Consider the following 17,665-nt stretch of genomic DNA (forward strand, 5'->3'; position numbering starts at 1 on the left):
GAAGCTACTATTTAAATAGGAAAGGCCTCCTTGATGAGATGGCCTTTAAATACCAGGAAGACATGGGACCAGCAGCTTGGCTACTTAGGAGATTACTCCAGGCTGAGGGAGCAGCAAGTGCAAAATCCCAAAGGCTGGAACGGGCTTGGTGTATGTAAAGTACAAGGAGACCTGTATGGCTGAGTAGGATGTATGAAAGGGAAGTAGACATTAGACTGGAGAAGGACTGGCAGAGATGGCAGGTCGAAAGGGCTTTGTAGACTGTTGTCAGCTGTTTGTTACTTAGAGTAATATGGGGATCCAATGGAGAGTTTTGACTGGAGTGACTTGATATGAGGTATGTTTTCACGGAATCATTCTGGCAGGCATGCTGCCTGCAGCTGGTAGGGAGCAAGGAAGTCATTTGGAGGACACTCCGATAAGCCAGGGACTGTGGACATGGTGTTCTAGATGAATTTTTAAAGTAGCGCTGATAATTGGAATTGACACATATACACTATTGATGCTATGTATAACATAGATAACTAGTGAAAACATACTGTAGACACAGGGAACTCTACTGAATGCACTGTGGTGACCTGAATGGGAAGGAAGTCTAAAAAGGGAGGAGATATACGTATACACCTGGTTCATTTTGTGATGTAGCGGAAACTAACACAACATTGTAAACAATTATATTCCAACAAAAATTAAAGCAAACAAACAAGCAAAACAACAATGACAAATACAATAGAGCCGACAGTTTGCCAAGGATTAGATGAGGGGGTGCTGAGACAGAGGAGTCAGGAACAGTTGCTAGGCTTTTGGCCCCAGGAAACTGGCACAAAGGTGTGGTGTTATGAACTGAGATAGAGAAGACCATGGCAGGAGATTTTATTCATTTATTTTTTGAGGGAGGAAAGGATTGAGTTTGATTTGGATATGGTTAGTTTGAGATGATGTTTAAATATCCAGGTGGAGATTTTGAATCAGGGAGGGGGTGGAGCTGGGAACACAAATTTGGGACCTTCAGTGTAGAAATGATTGAAAGCCCTGAGCTTAGGGGAGATCACACATGAGTAGGCATCGGTGGAGGTGGCCCAAGGACTGAGGCAATCCAGTGCTACAGAGCTGGGGAGATGAGATGGAACATACAAAAGGAAAACTAGGAGACTATGGGCCCTGGAAGTCAAGCACAACAAGCATCTCAAAGAAGAGCTCTGGCCTTCATTGTTAAATGCTGCTGCAATACAAATAAAATGATCAAAGATTATTCACTGGATTTGGCAACATGGAAGTCTTTGGTGACCTGACATCACCTGGGATCCAAGCCTTCAGGTTGCAGCTAGGTGACATAGCAAGCTAGTGCACGATGCACAGAAAGAGATTCACACCACTTCTAAACATGTGGAAAGATGTTCACCCTCACTGATAGTAAATGAAATGCAAGCTAAAACTATATTAAGATACCTTTTTTTTCTGAGCTGTCAGATTAGCCCAAAGACTAATAATAATAAAAAGTTTAATAATTCACTGTGTTACTTAGGGTCCAGGGTAAACAGACATTCTTCAACTTTGCTGATAAGAATGCAAATTGGTTCAAACTCTGGAAGAGTGTATCAGAAGTCAGAAACCATCTTAGGTATTTCAAGCAGAAAGGGATTTAGTACACGGACTTAGATGATGGTAGTAACCACTGGAGGGATTTAAATAGCAAAAGTTAGGATTATAGGATTGTGACACTATTTTTTTTTTCTTTTTCCTTTTGATCACATTGCCCAAAGCTGTGATCAAGAAGTCTGAAAAGCTGTTGCTGCCACTTGGAGACTAAGGCAAAGCTGCCTTGCAGTCTGGTCACTGATGTACTGGCTACTACAAAAACTCACAGTGACCAATGCTCGTGTGAATGCCTTCTACCCTCCTTCAGTCTTTCGCACCTCACATGGCAAAAACTAACTGTATTCATAGCCCAGTTGGGAAAGAAGTCTGGGAAATGTAGTTCCTGAGTTTCTAGTCCCTGTGAGCTATATCATATTTCCCACGGGAGAGGATGGTGGTGGTAAGGGGCGGATAGAAAGAGGTGCTGAGTCCCAGTTGACAGTATTTAATATGGTCCAGCTCTCTGGCTTCTCAGCATCCATTTACACCATTTGTCCATATTTAAATTCCCAACAGCATTAATAAGGACAACATGCTTCCATCTAAAAGAAAGCAGAGTTACATAAAATAATGCAAATGAGAAGATAGCCACACTCTCCCCCGAGAGGAAAGACCCAAAGACTCATCAGTTATTGTGTCCCTGTCTGGCTGATGTTTTTCTCCCTTCCTGTTCTGTCACCAGAATAGTGAATAATCTTGCTTATAGTCTTTAGAATATCAAATGGGATATTCTAAGGACGATAAGATTTGCTATTCTAAGGACTATAAGATTAGCTCCCACTATCATTCCTTGTATAAAATAATAGGGGAAAGAAAGAAGAAAATACCTAATAAAGCAAGGAAGAATAAATGCATATTTGCTACATTTTTTGCAACCAGCCTCTGTTGATTGCAGCTTCCTTCTTCTGCTACCTGTCCCTTCTTCCTTTTGTTGTCAGCCAGCATTTAGCTGTTCAGAATTCTCTCTCTGGTAGAATGACCCAAACCTTTCTTCCTGAGGAATGTGCTCGCTTGATGGTTCTTCTTGTATTATTGTAGTTTTCCGTTAACTTTTACTAATGGATGTAGAAGTACAAAAAGTTATAGGAACCCAATGTTCAAAATTAGTATCATTAACTGTGGGACAACTAGATACCATTTGCCTGCAAATGTGATATAAAGTTTAATAGCGAGTTCAAAACATCCATTTATTTTGACCAATCATATTAAATCTGAATCAAACCAAGCTTTTAGATTACATTACTGCTGGCATTTGTCAAAACACATAGAACTGTAAATTAAAAAATATGATGCTTACCATATATAAATTATACCTCAATAATATGGCTTTAAAAAACCCAAGCCTTTAGATCTATCTTATTTCATGGGAAATTCTAGGGATAATTAAATGAAAGCATAAGAAAATAGACATATTGAGAATTGGGACAGTCTACAGGACAGCTGGCCTGACCTCTTTATAGAGTCAATGTCATGAGGGACAATTGTCCTAGATAAGATAAAACTTAAGAGCCATAATAAACAATTTTTTTGCATGAAACATTATTAGATCCTGGTTTCAAAGAAACAGGTACAAAATTTTTTTAGGATAATTACAGATGTTTGAATATGAAGTGAATTTTAGGTGATGTTAGGGGATTATTGCTGTTTTTGTTGCATATAATAGTGGTACTGTTAATTGGAGAATTATCCCTGCTCTCTGGAGATACATGTTCAACTATTCAGGGGTAAAGTATCATGATGTTTTCAATTTACTAACAAATGACACAGTTGGGCCAAAAAAAAAAAAAAAAAGGCAAAATTAGAATGATGATTGAAACTGGGTGGATGGTACATGGATGTTTGTTATATTCTTTTCCTTTCTGCGTGTTTGAAATGAGAATTGAAATTACATTGAAACAAGCAAGGAAGAAACTGGAGAAAGCTGCTGCTGGATCCACACAGCTGCCCGGCACAGCCTTGTCTACACAGTGACAAATCATAGAATATAGAGCCTAATGGCCATCACAAAAATTCCTGTCACTGAAACTGGTGCTTCAGCAACTGCCACTGGCAAAGGAAGAAGGGCCTCGGCCTCTCTTCCATCTTCCAAATCACGGGTGTGTGATTAACCCTGTTGGCTAGGGACCTCTTACCATGCAGGTAATGGAACTTAAGCCTCAGAGCCCTTCATTTGCACAGGCATCTTCCAAGGTGCTTTTAACGGTCTTTGCAGAAATCAGTTATTTCAACTGTAAACAGTTGAGACTGCTGTCTAACTCAACTCTGACTTTCCATGTGTCACACTTCCCCTTGTGTTGGATGGTGTTGGAATGGCCAAGGGAAGTCTGGGGATCCAGCTAAGAGGAAGTTGAGCTGGGGATACATTTGTGTGGGTGTTTAGTCACTAATTCATGTCTTTTGCCACACTATAGACTGTCACTCACCAGGCTCCTCCGTCCATGGGATTTCCTAGGGAAGAAGACTGGAGTGGGTTGCCATTTCCTTTTCCAGGGGATCTTCCCGTCCCAGAGACTGAACTTGAGATTGATAGCATTGTAGGCAATTCTTTACCACTGAGTTACCAAGGAAAACATTTAGTTGGTGTTTAATGAGATCCGCTTTGGTGCTTTGCGTTCATTTGCAAGTTGTTCTGTTGTAGGAATGGCTTCCATGAAGACCCCTGCTGTTCACTGTGACAACTCCCTGGCTTTATGATTCCAAGGTGCAGGGCCAGAGGTGACATCACAATGTGAATTCAGAAGCATCCCACGGTGGAGGAGGAAAAAAGGCTGAAGTGTACAAAGCCAGAAGCTAGTCTGTGTAATTTTCTTCCACTTACCAGATGTATAAAATCCTAAGTGGAGAATTTGGTGCTCACTGATGCCTAGTAAAATGGAGGCTTTCTCCTATCAAGAACATGCTCAATAACTGAGCTGACACATTTATGAACACACCAGATATTTTCTGATGGGCATTACAAATCATAGAGTTTGTCAGCGTTCCATTTGGAGGGCAAAACCCTCAGTAGTCCTACAAACAGTGTATCTCATATGTTTATGCCTATTAACTATCAGCAATAGAAATGAAATTTTAATGAACCATGCTGAAAGAAAAATTCAATTATCTTTTTATTTATTTTCCATATTACAAAATCTTATCTTATGGAAAAGTGATCAAAGATTGTATAGCACAAAAAAGTTGGAAAAAACTTACAAAGGTATCTTGGGAAGTTGAATAATTATATTTTTCCTGGATATAGTGATGTTTGTGTTATTTTAGCTTTTAAAAAGCTACATACAATATTGTAAAGTAATTAGCCTCTAATTAAAATAAATAAATTAAAAAAAAGCTACAATGCATTATGATTCCCCCCCCAGTCTTTCTAAATAACTGTTTGCAATTTTGTGTTCTGTCACTTAAAGAAGGCCTCCACAATCATATAAGCTTTAGGCAGGAAGATGGCAGAGCAAAATGTTAGAATCCTGGTCTCTATGACACTTACAAGCCCATGACAGCTCTGGATGGCTCATCTCCAGACTCTCTTTATTTAAGGGAGATATAAATATCTGTCTTGTTTAAGTGACTGTTGTTTTGGCTTTTCTGTTATGAGCAACCAAACAGAATCTTAACCGATATGCCCTTTGACTCAGCAGTTTCACTTCCAGGAACTTGTCCTACAGATATACTGGCTCATTTGCAAAAGGACGTATGGTCAAGGTCATTAATTACAGCAATAGATGAGAAACAATCTATATGCTCCTCAGTGGAGACTGGTTGAATAAATTATGTACATCCATACAGTGAAATAATAAGCATTGTATATTAGGAGAAATTCCTTAGGAGGAATTCATACTGACATGAATTCTCTCTGACATATATATATTTTAAAATTAATTAATTTATTTTAATTGGAGGCTAATTACTTTACAATATTGTAACGGGTTTTGCCATACGTTGACATGAATCAGCCATGGGTCTGACGTATATTGTTAAGAGAAAAAGTAAGTGCAGGAAAATGTGAGTACCATGCTATTATTTGTGTTAAAAAAGTATGCCATAGGTTGTCTCTGGGGGCAACTGAGTGGCTGAGGAGAGAGAGAGACCTTTTCCTGTTTCTTTTGAATAATTGTGAACTTTTAATTTATTAAAAAATAAAATAAGAACTGGAAAACATTCTTGTAATTTATACCTGTATAACAAAATGTTGTTTAAAAAACTCAGGTTAAAAAATAAATAAAAATTCCATAAGTCACCAAAAAATAGAAATGCGATATGCCTGGCTTGCCCAGGACAGCCCCAGTTTATGTCTCTAGTTCTGGAGTAATTACAAATATCATCTCATTTCCCTCTGTGCTTTTTTGGGTGCTAAACTGTCTGGTCAACCCATCCATGAAATACATCAGAGTCCTTAAGTACCTCGACCTGGCCAGTGATGAAACTGATCCCACCTCTCTGGCTGATGACCCAGATAAAGTAGTTGGCTTCAGTTTAGGGAACTTGAATGATGAAAAATGTTTTTAGTGAGAAATGTATGTCGGTGAGGTGGGCAATGATCACACCGAGAAAGGCAAGAGAGAATGGAACGAACTGAAGGTCTGATCGCTTTTCTTTATCCTCTTATGCTGGTGCTGGGGCATTGCTTAGTGGGAGGAATGGTGGGTGGGTGAACCATTGTGTTATCTCACTCATGATTTTCTCTCTTCTTGCTGTGTTATTGCATGGACAAATGCTTTATGCCCATGTCATGGTTCAACTCTGTAGAACTTACTACATTATACTTACTATACGATATTTGCAACCTGCTTAGTCTTTCTGGACTGTGAGGAGATATATATATGTATGTATATTCTTTTTCATACTCTTTTCCACTATGATTTATCACAGGATACTGACTATAGTTCCCTGTGTAGGAAGGCCCCCTTTTCTCCATCCTCCCTCCAGGAGTAGAGCTGATTCACAATGTTCGGTTAGTTTCAGGTATACAGCAAAGTGATTCAGTTATACAAATACATGTTATCTATTCTCTTTCAAATTCTTTTCCCATTTAGGTTATTGCAGAGTATTAAGCAGAGTTCTCTGTGCTATACGGTAGGTCCTTGCTGGTTGTCTCTTTTAAATAGAGCAGTGTGTATGTTTCAATCCCAAACTCCCAATCTATCTCTTCCCCTCACTCTTCCCCCTGATAACCACAAGTTTGTTCTCTAACGCAATGAATTTGTTTCTGTTTTGTAAATAATTTCATTTGTATCATTATTCTTTTTTTTAGATTCTGCATATAAGCAATATCATATGATATTTGTCTTTCTCTGTCTGACTTACATCACTTAGTCCGATAACCTCCAGGTCCATTCATGTTGCAGCAAATAGCATTATTTCATTCTTTTTAAAGGCTGGGTAATATTCCATTTGTATATATGTGCCACGTCTTCTTTATCTGTTCCTCTGCAGATGAACATTTAGGTTGCTTCCATGCCTTGGCTGTTGTAAACAGTGTTGCAATGAACATTGGAGTGCGTGTATCCTTTCAAACCATGTTTTCCTGTGGATACATGCCCAGGAGTGGGGTTACTGGATCATACTAGTAACTTTATTTTTAGTTTCTCAAGTAACCTTCAGTTCAGTTCAGTTCAGTCGCTCAGTTGTGTCTGACTCTTTGTGACCCCATGAATTGTAGCACGCCAGGCCTCCTTGTCCATCACCAACTCCTGGAGTTCACTCAAACTCACATCCATTGAGTCGGTCATGCCATCCAGCCATCTCATCCTCTGTTGTCCCCTTCTCCTCCTGCCCCCAATCCCTCCCAGCATCAGAGTCTTTTCCAATGAGTCAACTCTTCGCATGAGGTGGCCAAAGTACTGGAGTTTCAGCTTTAGCATCATTCCTTCCAAAGAACACCCAGGGCTGATCTCCTTCAGAATGGACTGGTTGGATCTCCTTGCAGGCCAAGGGATTCTCAAGAGTCTTCTCCAACACCATAGTTCAAAAGCATCAATTCTTTGGTGCTCAGCCTTCTTCACAGTCCAACTCTCACATCCAAACATGACTACTGGAAAAACCATAGCCTTGACTAGATGGACCTTTGTTGGCAAAGTAATGTCTCTGCTTTTGAATATGCTATACTATTCTCCAAATGCTTTTACCGATTTACATTCCCACCAACAGTATAAGAAGGTTCCCTTTTCTCCATAACCTGTCCAGCATTTATGGTTTGCAGACTTTTTGATGATGGCCATTCTGATTGGTGTAAGGTGATATTTCACTGTAGTTTGGATTTGCATTTCTCCGATAAATAATAATGTTGAGTTTCTTTTCATGTGCCTCTTAGCCATCTGTATGTCTTTAGAAAAATGTCTATTTAAATCTTCTGCCCATTTTCCAATTGGATTGTTTGTTTTTTTGTTATTGATTTGTGTGAACTGTTCGTATATTTTGCAAATTAAGCTCTTGTTGGTTGTATCATTAGCAAATATTTTCTCCCAGTCTGCAGGCTGTCTTTTAGTTTTGTTTATGGTATTCTTTGCTGTGCAAAAGCTTATAAGTTTGATTAGGTCCCATTTGTTTGTTTTTATTTCTATTGCCTTAGGAGACTGACCTAAGAAAACATTGGCACAATTTATGTCAGAAAATGTTTTGCTTATGTTCTCTTCTAGAAATTTTATGGTGTCATGTCTTATATTGAAGTCTTTAAGCCTCAATGATTCAGTTTTTACATCAGTCATCTGAGGACCAATCTCTTTTACTGATCATTCTCATCACTCAATGGTTGTATCCCCCTCAAATTCACGTGTTGAAGCCCCTAGCCCACAATGCGATTGGAATTTGAAGACAGAGCATTGGGGGATAGTTAGGGCTAGTTTAGATCATGAGGGTAGGGCCCTCGTGATGGGATTAGTAGTAGCAGTGTTAGTTGCTCAGTCATGTCCAACTCTTTGCGACCCCACGAACTATAGCCTGCCAGGGTCCTCTGTCCATGGGATTCTCCAGGCAAGAATACTGGAGCGTATTGCCATTTCCTTCTCTAGAGGATCTTCCCGACCTAGGGATCGAACCCTGGTCTCCTGCATTGCAGGTAGATTCTTTACCATCTGAGCTACAGGGAAGATCCCATGATGGGTCTGGCGGCTGTTTGAAGAAGCTTGCACACATTGAGGAAAGACCATATGAGGACCTAGCAAGAAGGTGGCTGGTTTCGAGCCAGGAAGTGAGCTCTCCCCAGGAAGTCAACCTGCTGGCCCCTTGACCTTGGACTTCTCAGCCTCTATAATGGTGAGAGATAAACTCCTATTGTGTAAGCCACACTGTCTATGGCGTTTCGTATGGCAGCCATGAAGATTAAGACAGGTGGCTTACCTGGCCCTGGTGTAGGACAGGAGAGCTCCCTCACACTGGTGGAGGAAGACTGCATGGAGGAGGCAGGGTTTTGAGGCTTCCTGAACGAAGACAGGGTGTGCTTTCCAAGCTACAGGGGCCTCCCCTGGATCTCGGGGCTCTCCCTCCTCTGCCTGTAGTTTCTTTATAGCATCTCTTCCCACATCAGGGGAATATACTCTCCTGGCCACTCAGGTTTTGATAAAGTCTTAAAAAGATTGGATGGGAGAAAGTAAAGTGCGATAATAATTTCTAAATGCTGCAAGTACAAAGAATGCACAGGTCCTAATTATTCACTTGGATTGTGCCTTGTTCAAAATGGATTGTGAGTTACGCAGTTACTAGTGAACTATCTGCCATGCCATCTTCTCTCTTCTCCTCGAGGATGCATATCGAATTCAAGGGACTATGATGTTGTTTTAGGGAAGGTAATTTTCCAAGAAGTAGCTCAGTCACAAATTTTAGTAGACTCACTGTTATTAGTAAGACATTGCCTTACAACTGATTGAGACACTATAAGCTAGAGAATGGACTATTCCTTTGTTTCAGTACTGCCTTTTTCTTTCTTTTCTTTTTTTAAAATTTTATTTGTTGTGCTGGGTCTTAGTTGCAGCATGTTGGATCTAGTTCCCTGACCCAGGATTGAACCTGGGCCCACTGCATTGGGAGCATGGAATCTTAGCCACTGGACCACCAGGGAAGTCCTTACTACTGCCTCTTCGTAAATCTGCTTTAAAACTGCAAATATTCTCCAAAGGATAACATATCACTGGCTCGCTATCTACTTCTCTATGTAATGATGGAGTCTGACCGGGTGTGATATGGAGTTGTGTCTGTGTGTGTGTCTTTTGTGTGTGGTGTACTGGGGGGACATGGGGTAGGGCTGTTAGAAGCGGTGCGGGGTAGAGAACGGGGCTGAGTGCTCCAAAGCCTCAGTTTTGCTTTAGGCCCTAGAACAAGGCTTAGAGGCAAGCACGGGGCCCTCTGAGGGTGCTGATTCTGAGTCCTTGTGGCAATAGTCACCGTTTCTCCTGACCTGTGTCTCATCAGCCCTTATTGTCCTTGGCTCTGGGATGCTGTTTTCCGAAGGGGTGGCACCTGGCTCACACTGGCCTCCCTCTTGGTATTCAGGACCACCTGGATCTCCGGGAAAGAGTGAGTGCTTTGGTGGAGGAAGGACATGGAGGGTTTGGGATCTGATGCACTGGGCTTGAACTCCAGTTCTATCACTTATTAGCTGTGTGACCTTGGGTAAGTCACTTGACCTTACTAAGCCTCAGTTTCTTCATAAGTAATTGCATTGATAATAAAAGCGTCTACCTTATAAAGTGAAAGTGGAAGTGAAAGTCACTCAATCATGGTTGACTCTTTTGCAACCCCATGGACTACACAGTCCATGGAATTCTCCAGGCCATAATCTGGAGTGGGTAGCCTTTCCCTTCTCCAGGGGACCTTCCCAGCCCAGGGATTGAACCCAGGTCTCCCGCATTGCAGGCAGATTCTTTACCAGCTGAGCCACAAGGGATAGATGTGCTGAATCAAAACCAATATCATTCTTAACATAGCTCTTGGCACATAATAAGCCTCCAGTAAATATGAGCTATTATTTTTTTCTGTATATGTGCTTATTCTTCTGACTAAAGAGGGTATAAAAAGAGTTTGCTTGGGACACTTCCTAGACATCATTCATAGTCTACCATTCAGCTTGTCACTAGGACAAAAACCAGAATGAGCTAGCAGGGTCTAGTGTGCTATCAATCGGGGAGCTTGCCTTTACTTGCCTTTCCCATCTGAGTAGCATCGAGATGCCCGGAGTATCCTGTGGATGACGAGCTTCTTGGAGTTCTGAACATGCAGGAATAAAGTGAGAGGTCAACCCTGCGAGAGGTAATTGAAATCCAAAGTTCGTGTTCTAGAAAGTGGGAGTTGGGGTGGGGGGGTCTCCCCAGAGCAGTCCTTTGGTGAGATACAGGATGGTGGGAGTGCCAGGCCAGAGGAGAGGGGTCTGACCACCCTTCAAGTCCCTGCTCGCTGCTACCCAAAAGCTGTCTTTCACAGGACAATGAGCTGCTCACTGCTGACAGCAGTGATGTGGGAAGCTGGGCCTCCAGCCTGGGATGGGCCCTGCTGAGCCTCAGATTTTAACAAGCAAGAGCAATGTGCTCTTCCTTTGGAGGCTTGTCACTAACTGTGGATCTTTCCCTAGGCCAAGGGGTTTTCTTACCTATAAAATAAGAGCATCATTGGTTTCTGAGACACCTTCCATTGTTGACATTCTGTGGCTAGGAGATCGGGAAAGAGGAAGAAATGGTTTCTTGTGTTGGCCTGGCCTTTCTGCATCTCACTGTTTCTCCCCCTTGTCACTGTCTCTGGGTCCCAGGGACTTTCTTGCTGTCACCCAGTGGTCTAGGACACCCAAATTTGTGATCATCTCAGTCACCAGTATTGGCGACATTTTTCTCCTTATCTGCTTCTTCTTGTCCATCCATGAGGATGAACATCTCACATCTCTTCCTGCCCTGCACTCACAAGAATGGAGCCACTAGCTCATTCATTTGTTCATCCATTCATTCCCTAGGTGCCAGGCCCAGTGCAAAGGGCCTCAGCTACTGTGAGAGTGAAGCAGGCATGGTCTGGTGCTCATGGGTATGATGGTGGAGGAGACGGGTCTGATGACAGGGGTGATGGGAATCGAACAGATCCAGGAGGGCAGTTCTCAGGAGGGAATTAGATGGGGAAGGGCACAGGCAGGTCAGATCTCAGGGACCTTTGAGCTGAGACCTCAGCGACCTTTGAGCTGAGACCTCAGCGGTAAGGAGGAGTGAGGCAGAAGAAGCAGCACCTGTATTGGGGAGGAGAAGGGACTGTGGCAGCTGGGGGCTGGATGCCAGCTGCAGGAGGGAAGGATTTCCGGCTTTGGTTTGCCGTGTATCCCAACATGCGAAGCGGTAGGCACTCAACCAAGAGCCGTTGAGTGAAAGAGTAGACCAGTCGTGCAGCAAAGTCCCTGTGGCCTGGAGGAAACTTCAAGGCTGGTTCTCTGCAGCGCTGCCTTTAGAAGCTCGAAGCAGCTTCTGAAGCGGAGGTCCAGGAGCCAGGTAGGAGGCTCATTAGTTTGGATTCCTCCCCAGAGCAGGTGCTGAGAACGAGATCTAGGTGCTGTTAGTTTCTAGCTGGGAAGCACAAGTGAAGGGACAGGGGAACTGAGACGAGAAGAGAGAAGAATAAAGGGCGGGAGAGTGAAAGGGGGGTGGTGCAGGATTTCAGTGCGGGACCTCTGAGAATCTCGTGGAATATGCCTCAGCATGGTCCTCCCTGGAGAGGGGAATGGGTGGTCATCTGTGCCTCTTACAGAATGTCCCTGGGGGCCAACAAGTCTGTAACAGTGCGGGCTGCCCTGCTCTGGGCAGCTGAGCTCAGAGGAGGCTAGGGGATCCGGGGTGGGCTTTGCAGAATCTCTAAACAGGAGAGAGTGGTGGCTTTAATTACAGTAGTGGCGTTGGGCAGGGAGAGAAGTAGGCATGTTTGAGGTACTTTGGGGAAGTGACGGTGGTAACAGTAAAGAGCCGAACTCTGTCTTTCATTCCACACACGTGTGCTGGACTGCTCTGGCTTCCTGGGAAGTGGTCTCTGAGGCTGAGTTTATCGAGCGTGAATATTAAGGACCATTCTTGCACGAACACCTGGGGAAAGGAGGGAACAGCTGCAGGAGAGGGTAGAGGAAAACCACACAGTTTCAGCCAACCCCACAGGGGGCTCTGGAGCAGGACCGAAGATCCTTCACAGGGGTATGCTGGAGCTTCAGAGGGGTCTGGGCTCAGGCCTCGATGCTGGGCCTCCCTCAGTCCAGGGATGTGGGCCAACCTGGGAAGGGCCTGCGTGACTTTGGCCCAGGCAGCTGTCTGCAGCGGAGGCCATTGCTAACACAATGGCAATAATCCATTGTTGTTATTGAGTCTTTTGCAGGCCAGGGATGGTTGTAGGTGTTGCATACATAGCAAGCAGTGCTTGGGGCCCAGGTGAGGGAGAGACAGCAAACATATAACATATAACGCTTGGCAGTGAGAAGTGCAGAGCAGAAAGCCACACAGCGTGAGCTGAATGATGGCTGGACAGGGAGGTGAAGGTCGGCATGGAGGTGATGGAACCTGCAAAGAAAAGGTAACCTGATCCTGACGGTCTGGGCACTGGGCAGCCTCTCCCTGCACTGCAAAGCCCCAAACCTCCACCAGAGCTGCCAGCCACCCCATCTCTGGGCCGCAACTCCCAGCCTTTCTGTAGGAGGTAGGGGCAGCCCCACAACCATGAGAAATTTGCCAGGGGACCCACTGTTTTCTTGTTGGCTGGTAGCCTGGGGTTTTCTGAGCTGGGGATCGGTGAGATGGGCAGTGATGGCTGGAGGTCGGCGAGTCTTGGCTGCCTCCATGTCCTTCCACCCAGAACAGCTGGCACAGCCTGGGGCCCGATAGTTCATGTGGGGGGCAGGGTGGGTTGGCAGAATGGTGGCTGGGCCCGAGGCACAGCCGAGACTCTGTATGTGCATGTCCCCTCCCGTACGCGACCCTGCTGCCCCCTTCCTCAGCCGCCTCACCTAGGAATGGGCCTGTGGGGGGCATCACGCCAGCTGCTGCTGGGGGCCATGGATAGGGGAGGCCCCCAGACAGACCTGCTCAAACTGCTGCCTTCCCCCTCTCTCCCCAGGCCTTTGTGTTTGCAAAGGAAGGTTGAGTGTCCCCGGGAGTCTGGCTGCAGTCACGGATCATTAGGGCCAGGAGAGCGGGCACAGCCTCCTCTGCCAGGGGCGCAGCGCCTGGTGGACTTGCAGGCGGGCGAGGGCTCGAGGAGCCAGCCCAGATCACCCCGCTGTCCTAGGACACCCCGAGGCCCCTGGAGAGTGGAGATCTCTCTGCCCTGGCTCCGGCCAGTGGGGCATGTTGCATCCAGCCTGGAAACAAAACAAACCCAGCACTGAGTTAGTCGGGGACCAGTCCCTCTGTTTCTGACAGCTTGGGTTGGCTTCCTGGTTATTGCCAGAAAGGAAAACCTGAATTCAGGTTGTGGCTCTGCTAGTCTTTGCCTGAGCGCTCCCACACAAGTTACTCAGTCACTCAGAGCCTCAGTGTTCTCATCTGTAAAATGGAGGGATTCAACATGTGCTTGGAATGTTATTTCTGTCTCTAAAGCAGGATCTGTTCTGTGGTCCTCTTCCTGAGCTCCTGTGTGGTTTGCTCTGCCTGCATCCCTTGGGAAACTGTCAATCCTCAATAGCTGTGTTTCAGGCGAGGCTGTTCACTGCCTGTTCCTGCCCAGCAGTCGGAATCTGACCTAAGCTGGGACCTATGAGTCATATTCAGGGGCCTGTTTGGATGATGAGGGATACAGCAGTAGGCTCCTTTCTCTGGCTTCACTAGCTGTGTGGATGAGGTAAGTCTGGAACTGTTGGGAACATCTTTGATGCCACATGGAGTGAACCTGCCTGAAAACAGAGCACACTCCAGGGAAAGCAAAAATAGAAGCAGAAGGTCCTAGTGACATAATCTGAACTCCTGCCTAAATATCCAAGCCTAAAGCCAGCCCCACTCTCAAATTTTCCCATTTATTTGTACCAATAAATTCCTCCTTCTGATTATTCCAATTTGAGCTGGATGTCTACTGATTGTGTTTGACAGAGTTCTGGCAAATATATCATCCAATAAATAGAACAACACTTCAGGATGATAAGCTAGATCGTTTCTAGTCAAAGTGGTCCAAAGACCAGCATGGGCATCCTCTGGGAGCTTGTTGGAAAGGCAGAATCTCGGGTCTAGCCAAGACCTATTGAATAAAAACATGCATTTTAACAGGAGCCCAGGCTATTCATATATGCACTGAAGTCTGAGAAGCGTTACTCTATACCAGTAGCCCTCAGCTCTCAATGTACGCTTAAAGTCCCAACACCCAAACCACACCCCAGACCAATTAAATCAACATTTCTGAGGGTGGATCCTGATATCCTCATTTTTAAAAGTTCCCTGGGAGAGAACAATGTACAGCCAAGGTTGATGATCACTGCTTTGTTCTGATTTGCTTGTTGTTCAGTCTAAGTTGTGTCCGACTCTTTGTGATCCCATGAACAGTAGCAGGTCAGGCTTCCTTGTCCTTCACTGTCTCCTGGAGTTTGCTCAGACTCATGTCCATTGCGTCAATGACACCATCCAACCGTCTCATCCTCTGTTACCCTCTTCTTTTGTGTTCAATCTTTCCCAGCATCAGGGTCTTTTCCAATGAGTCAGCTCCTCGCATCAGATGGCTAAAGTGCTGGAGCTTCAACTTCAGCATCAGTCCTTCCAGTGAATATTCTGGGTTGATTTGCTTAATAGGAGCTGAAAGTGCTCATGTTTTGTAGGTTTAGCCTACAGTCAAAGCCTGCTTCTCTTGTGGACACAGCAAAGGGACCTTGATGGTGGTGAGGTCCTTTCGAAATGAAGTGGGAGGTGCCCACTTCAGTGCCAGGTGCCTGGCAGAGGGGCCAGGCTGGGCTTTATCCAACAGATAGCATGCATATGTACCCCCACGGGGATTTCACCAAATTCTGGAATACTTTCTTTTCTTACTACTGCAAAATATCTTCTCTTCCTTTGAATTCATAACCCAGGACTACATAAACATCTCGTAAGCTTTAAAAATTCAAGTCCCTCCAACACAGGGATTTGACCATAAGCACAACCTGAATCCCAAGCTGAACCCAAATATTATGTTTTTATTGAACCATGAACTACCCCCCCAAATATGTTCTGAGTTTTTATTTTCCTTCTAAAAAACCATCAATGTGGTGAATCAATGCACTCTGGAACTAATCCGGATGCTTTCTAAAATCAGTCAACTAGAAGAAGATGGGGATATCAGAAAACTCTCTGAATTGAACATGAGCAAAATTCTTTTCATTGGAGACTTGACTCTGACTGGTCGTGGTGGGAATTTGGCCTGTGGCCTCATGTTTCCAGTGGCTGGTCAGATGCTGTATTCTCCTGCATTTCTGTTTCTTTCTGAGTGAGGCCCTCACCAGGCCCCAGGGGGCACCTGTGACCGATTATGTATGGTCCAGGTGGCATCGTTAGGATGTTAGTAGGTGGCAGAGATCAGGGTGCATGGAAAAAATGAATAAGAGGGAGGTAGCCTCCTGGGTGAAGGAGAAGAGGGATGGACAGAGGGGGTCTGGGGCTGCTTTGTGTTTGTTCTTTATGGTTTTAACTGCTGGCAAAGAACCCTTTCCTGCCTGGAGCTCTGCTTGGGAGCAGGGAGAGGTATGGGGGGAGCTGGGGGAAAAGAGCTGGAATCTGGCCTTTCTCTGCTCACCACCATCAGCAGCTCATTTGGGATTCTAATCAGGGAGACATATTTTCCTGTCCGCTCATTACAGACTCTAACAAGGTCCCCGCTCCAGGTCGTGGCTGCTTTTCTCCTGCTGGGGATAGCGACGAGCAGCTTGTTGGAGCCTTTGGTAACTCATTTGTGATAACATGCGATTCCCAGCAGTGAGAGGGCCCTGGGATGCAGGAGGCAGAGCAGACAGCAGGGGAAAAGATGGAGGAACAGTCCCCTTGGCAGAGGACAGGAAGGCAAAAACACCCAAGGCTCTGGGGAAACCAAGCCAGACCCAGATGGGCGCCTTGAATCTTCTGGGAATCTGGGCCCAGCTCTGTGTGAGGTGCAGACCGGCTCCAGTTGTGTGTGGAAGTGGGTAGCATCATGACCATTGTTGGCTGGGGAATAAAAGGTTAGTTTTTAACCCTGTGGAGACAGTCTTCAGGACCTCTGCTTTGCCTGCTTGCATGGCCTTAGATGCCAATCCTTGAACTGACTCAGTGATTTGAAAAATATTTGCATGCCATAATTTCCAGCTCAGAACCTGTCACTGGTTCCCTAATTCTCATCGTCTTACATCAAAACTTTATTACTTGCCTATCAAGGTTCTCCATAAAATCTGGCCTTGTTGTTTAGTCACTAAGTCCTGTCTGACTCTTTTGCAACCCCATGGACTGTAGCCCGCTAGGCTCCTCTGTCCATGGGATTTCCCAGGCCAGAATACTGGAGTGAGTTGCTATTTCCTTCTCAAGGGGATATTCCCAACACAGGGATCAAACCCGCATCTCCTGCATTGGTGGCGGATTCTTTATCACTGAGCCACCAGCTAAAGCCCTTTCCATAAAATACTCCTACTCAAACTAGCTGTATTTCAAGTATTTCTCCCATACCAAATCCTCTATTTCAAACTCTTGAAGACTTGCTCTCTTCAACATCCCATAAAAATTGTTTATTTTACTTTCTTCTGAGTTGTCCTTCGTTCCTATTCAAGTTCTATCCATTCACCAAAGCTTAACCAAAGAATTATTGTATCGTCTATAAATCCTTTCATGATTATGCAAGTTGATGGCTACAACATGGCTTAAAATGAGGGATCTGACAGATTTGGCCCACCTCTTTCTATAAAGATTCATTGGAACCCAGCCATGCTCACACACTTACTTAGCTGTTTTACACTATATCAAAAGAGCTGAATAGTTCTAACAGGGACCATATGACCCACAAAGCCTAAAAGATTTACTATTTTTCCCTTTTCAAAAACACTTGAACTATAAAGTTTATAACTTGAATTTATGTTCCCTTAAATTCTTTCAAAAAGCCTTTCCAGATGATTCTT

The 17,665-nt window shown here is 44.5% G+C and overlaps 1 long non-coding RNA gene across 1 annotated transcript in view; it reads left to right on the forward strand.

The window, feature by feature from the left end:
• Positions 1 to 11,258: 11,258 nt before the first annotated feature.
• LOC129620683 (uncharacterized) overlaps positions 11,259 to 17,665 on the forward strand; it is a 44,989-nt gene continuing 38,582 nt past the window's right edge. The window contains exon 1 of the long non-coding RNA XR_008698664.1: positions 11,259 to 12,083. This is a non-coding gene — a long non-coding RNA (uncharacterized LOC129620683). The remainder of the gene's footprint in view (positions 12,084 to 17,665) is intronic.

Source organism: Bubalus kerabau, chromosome 10 (assembly GCF_029407905.1).
Source record: "Bubalus kerabau isolate K-KA32 ecotype Philippines breed swamp buffalo chromosome 10, PCC_UOA_SB_1v2, whole genome shotgun sequence".
Taxonomy (NCBI): domain Eukaryota; kingdom Metazoa; phylum Chordata; class Mammalia; order Artiodactyla; family Bovidae; genus Bubalus; species Bubalus kerabau.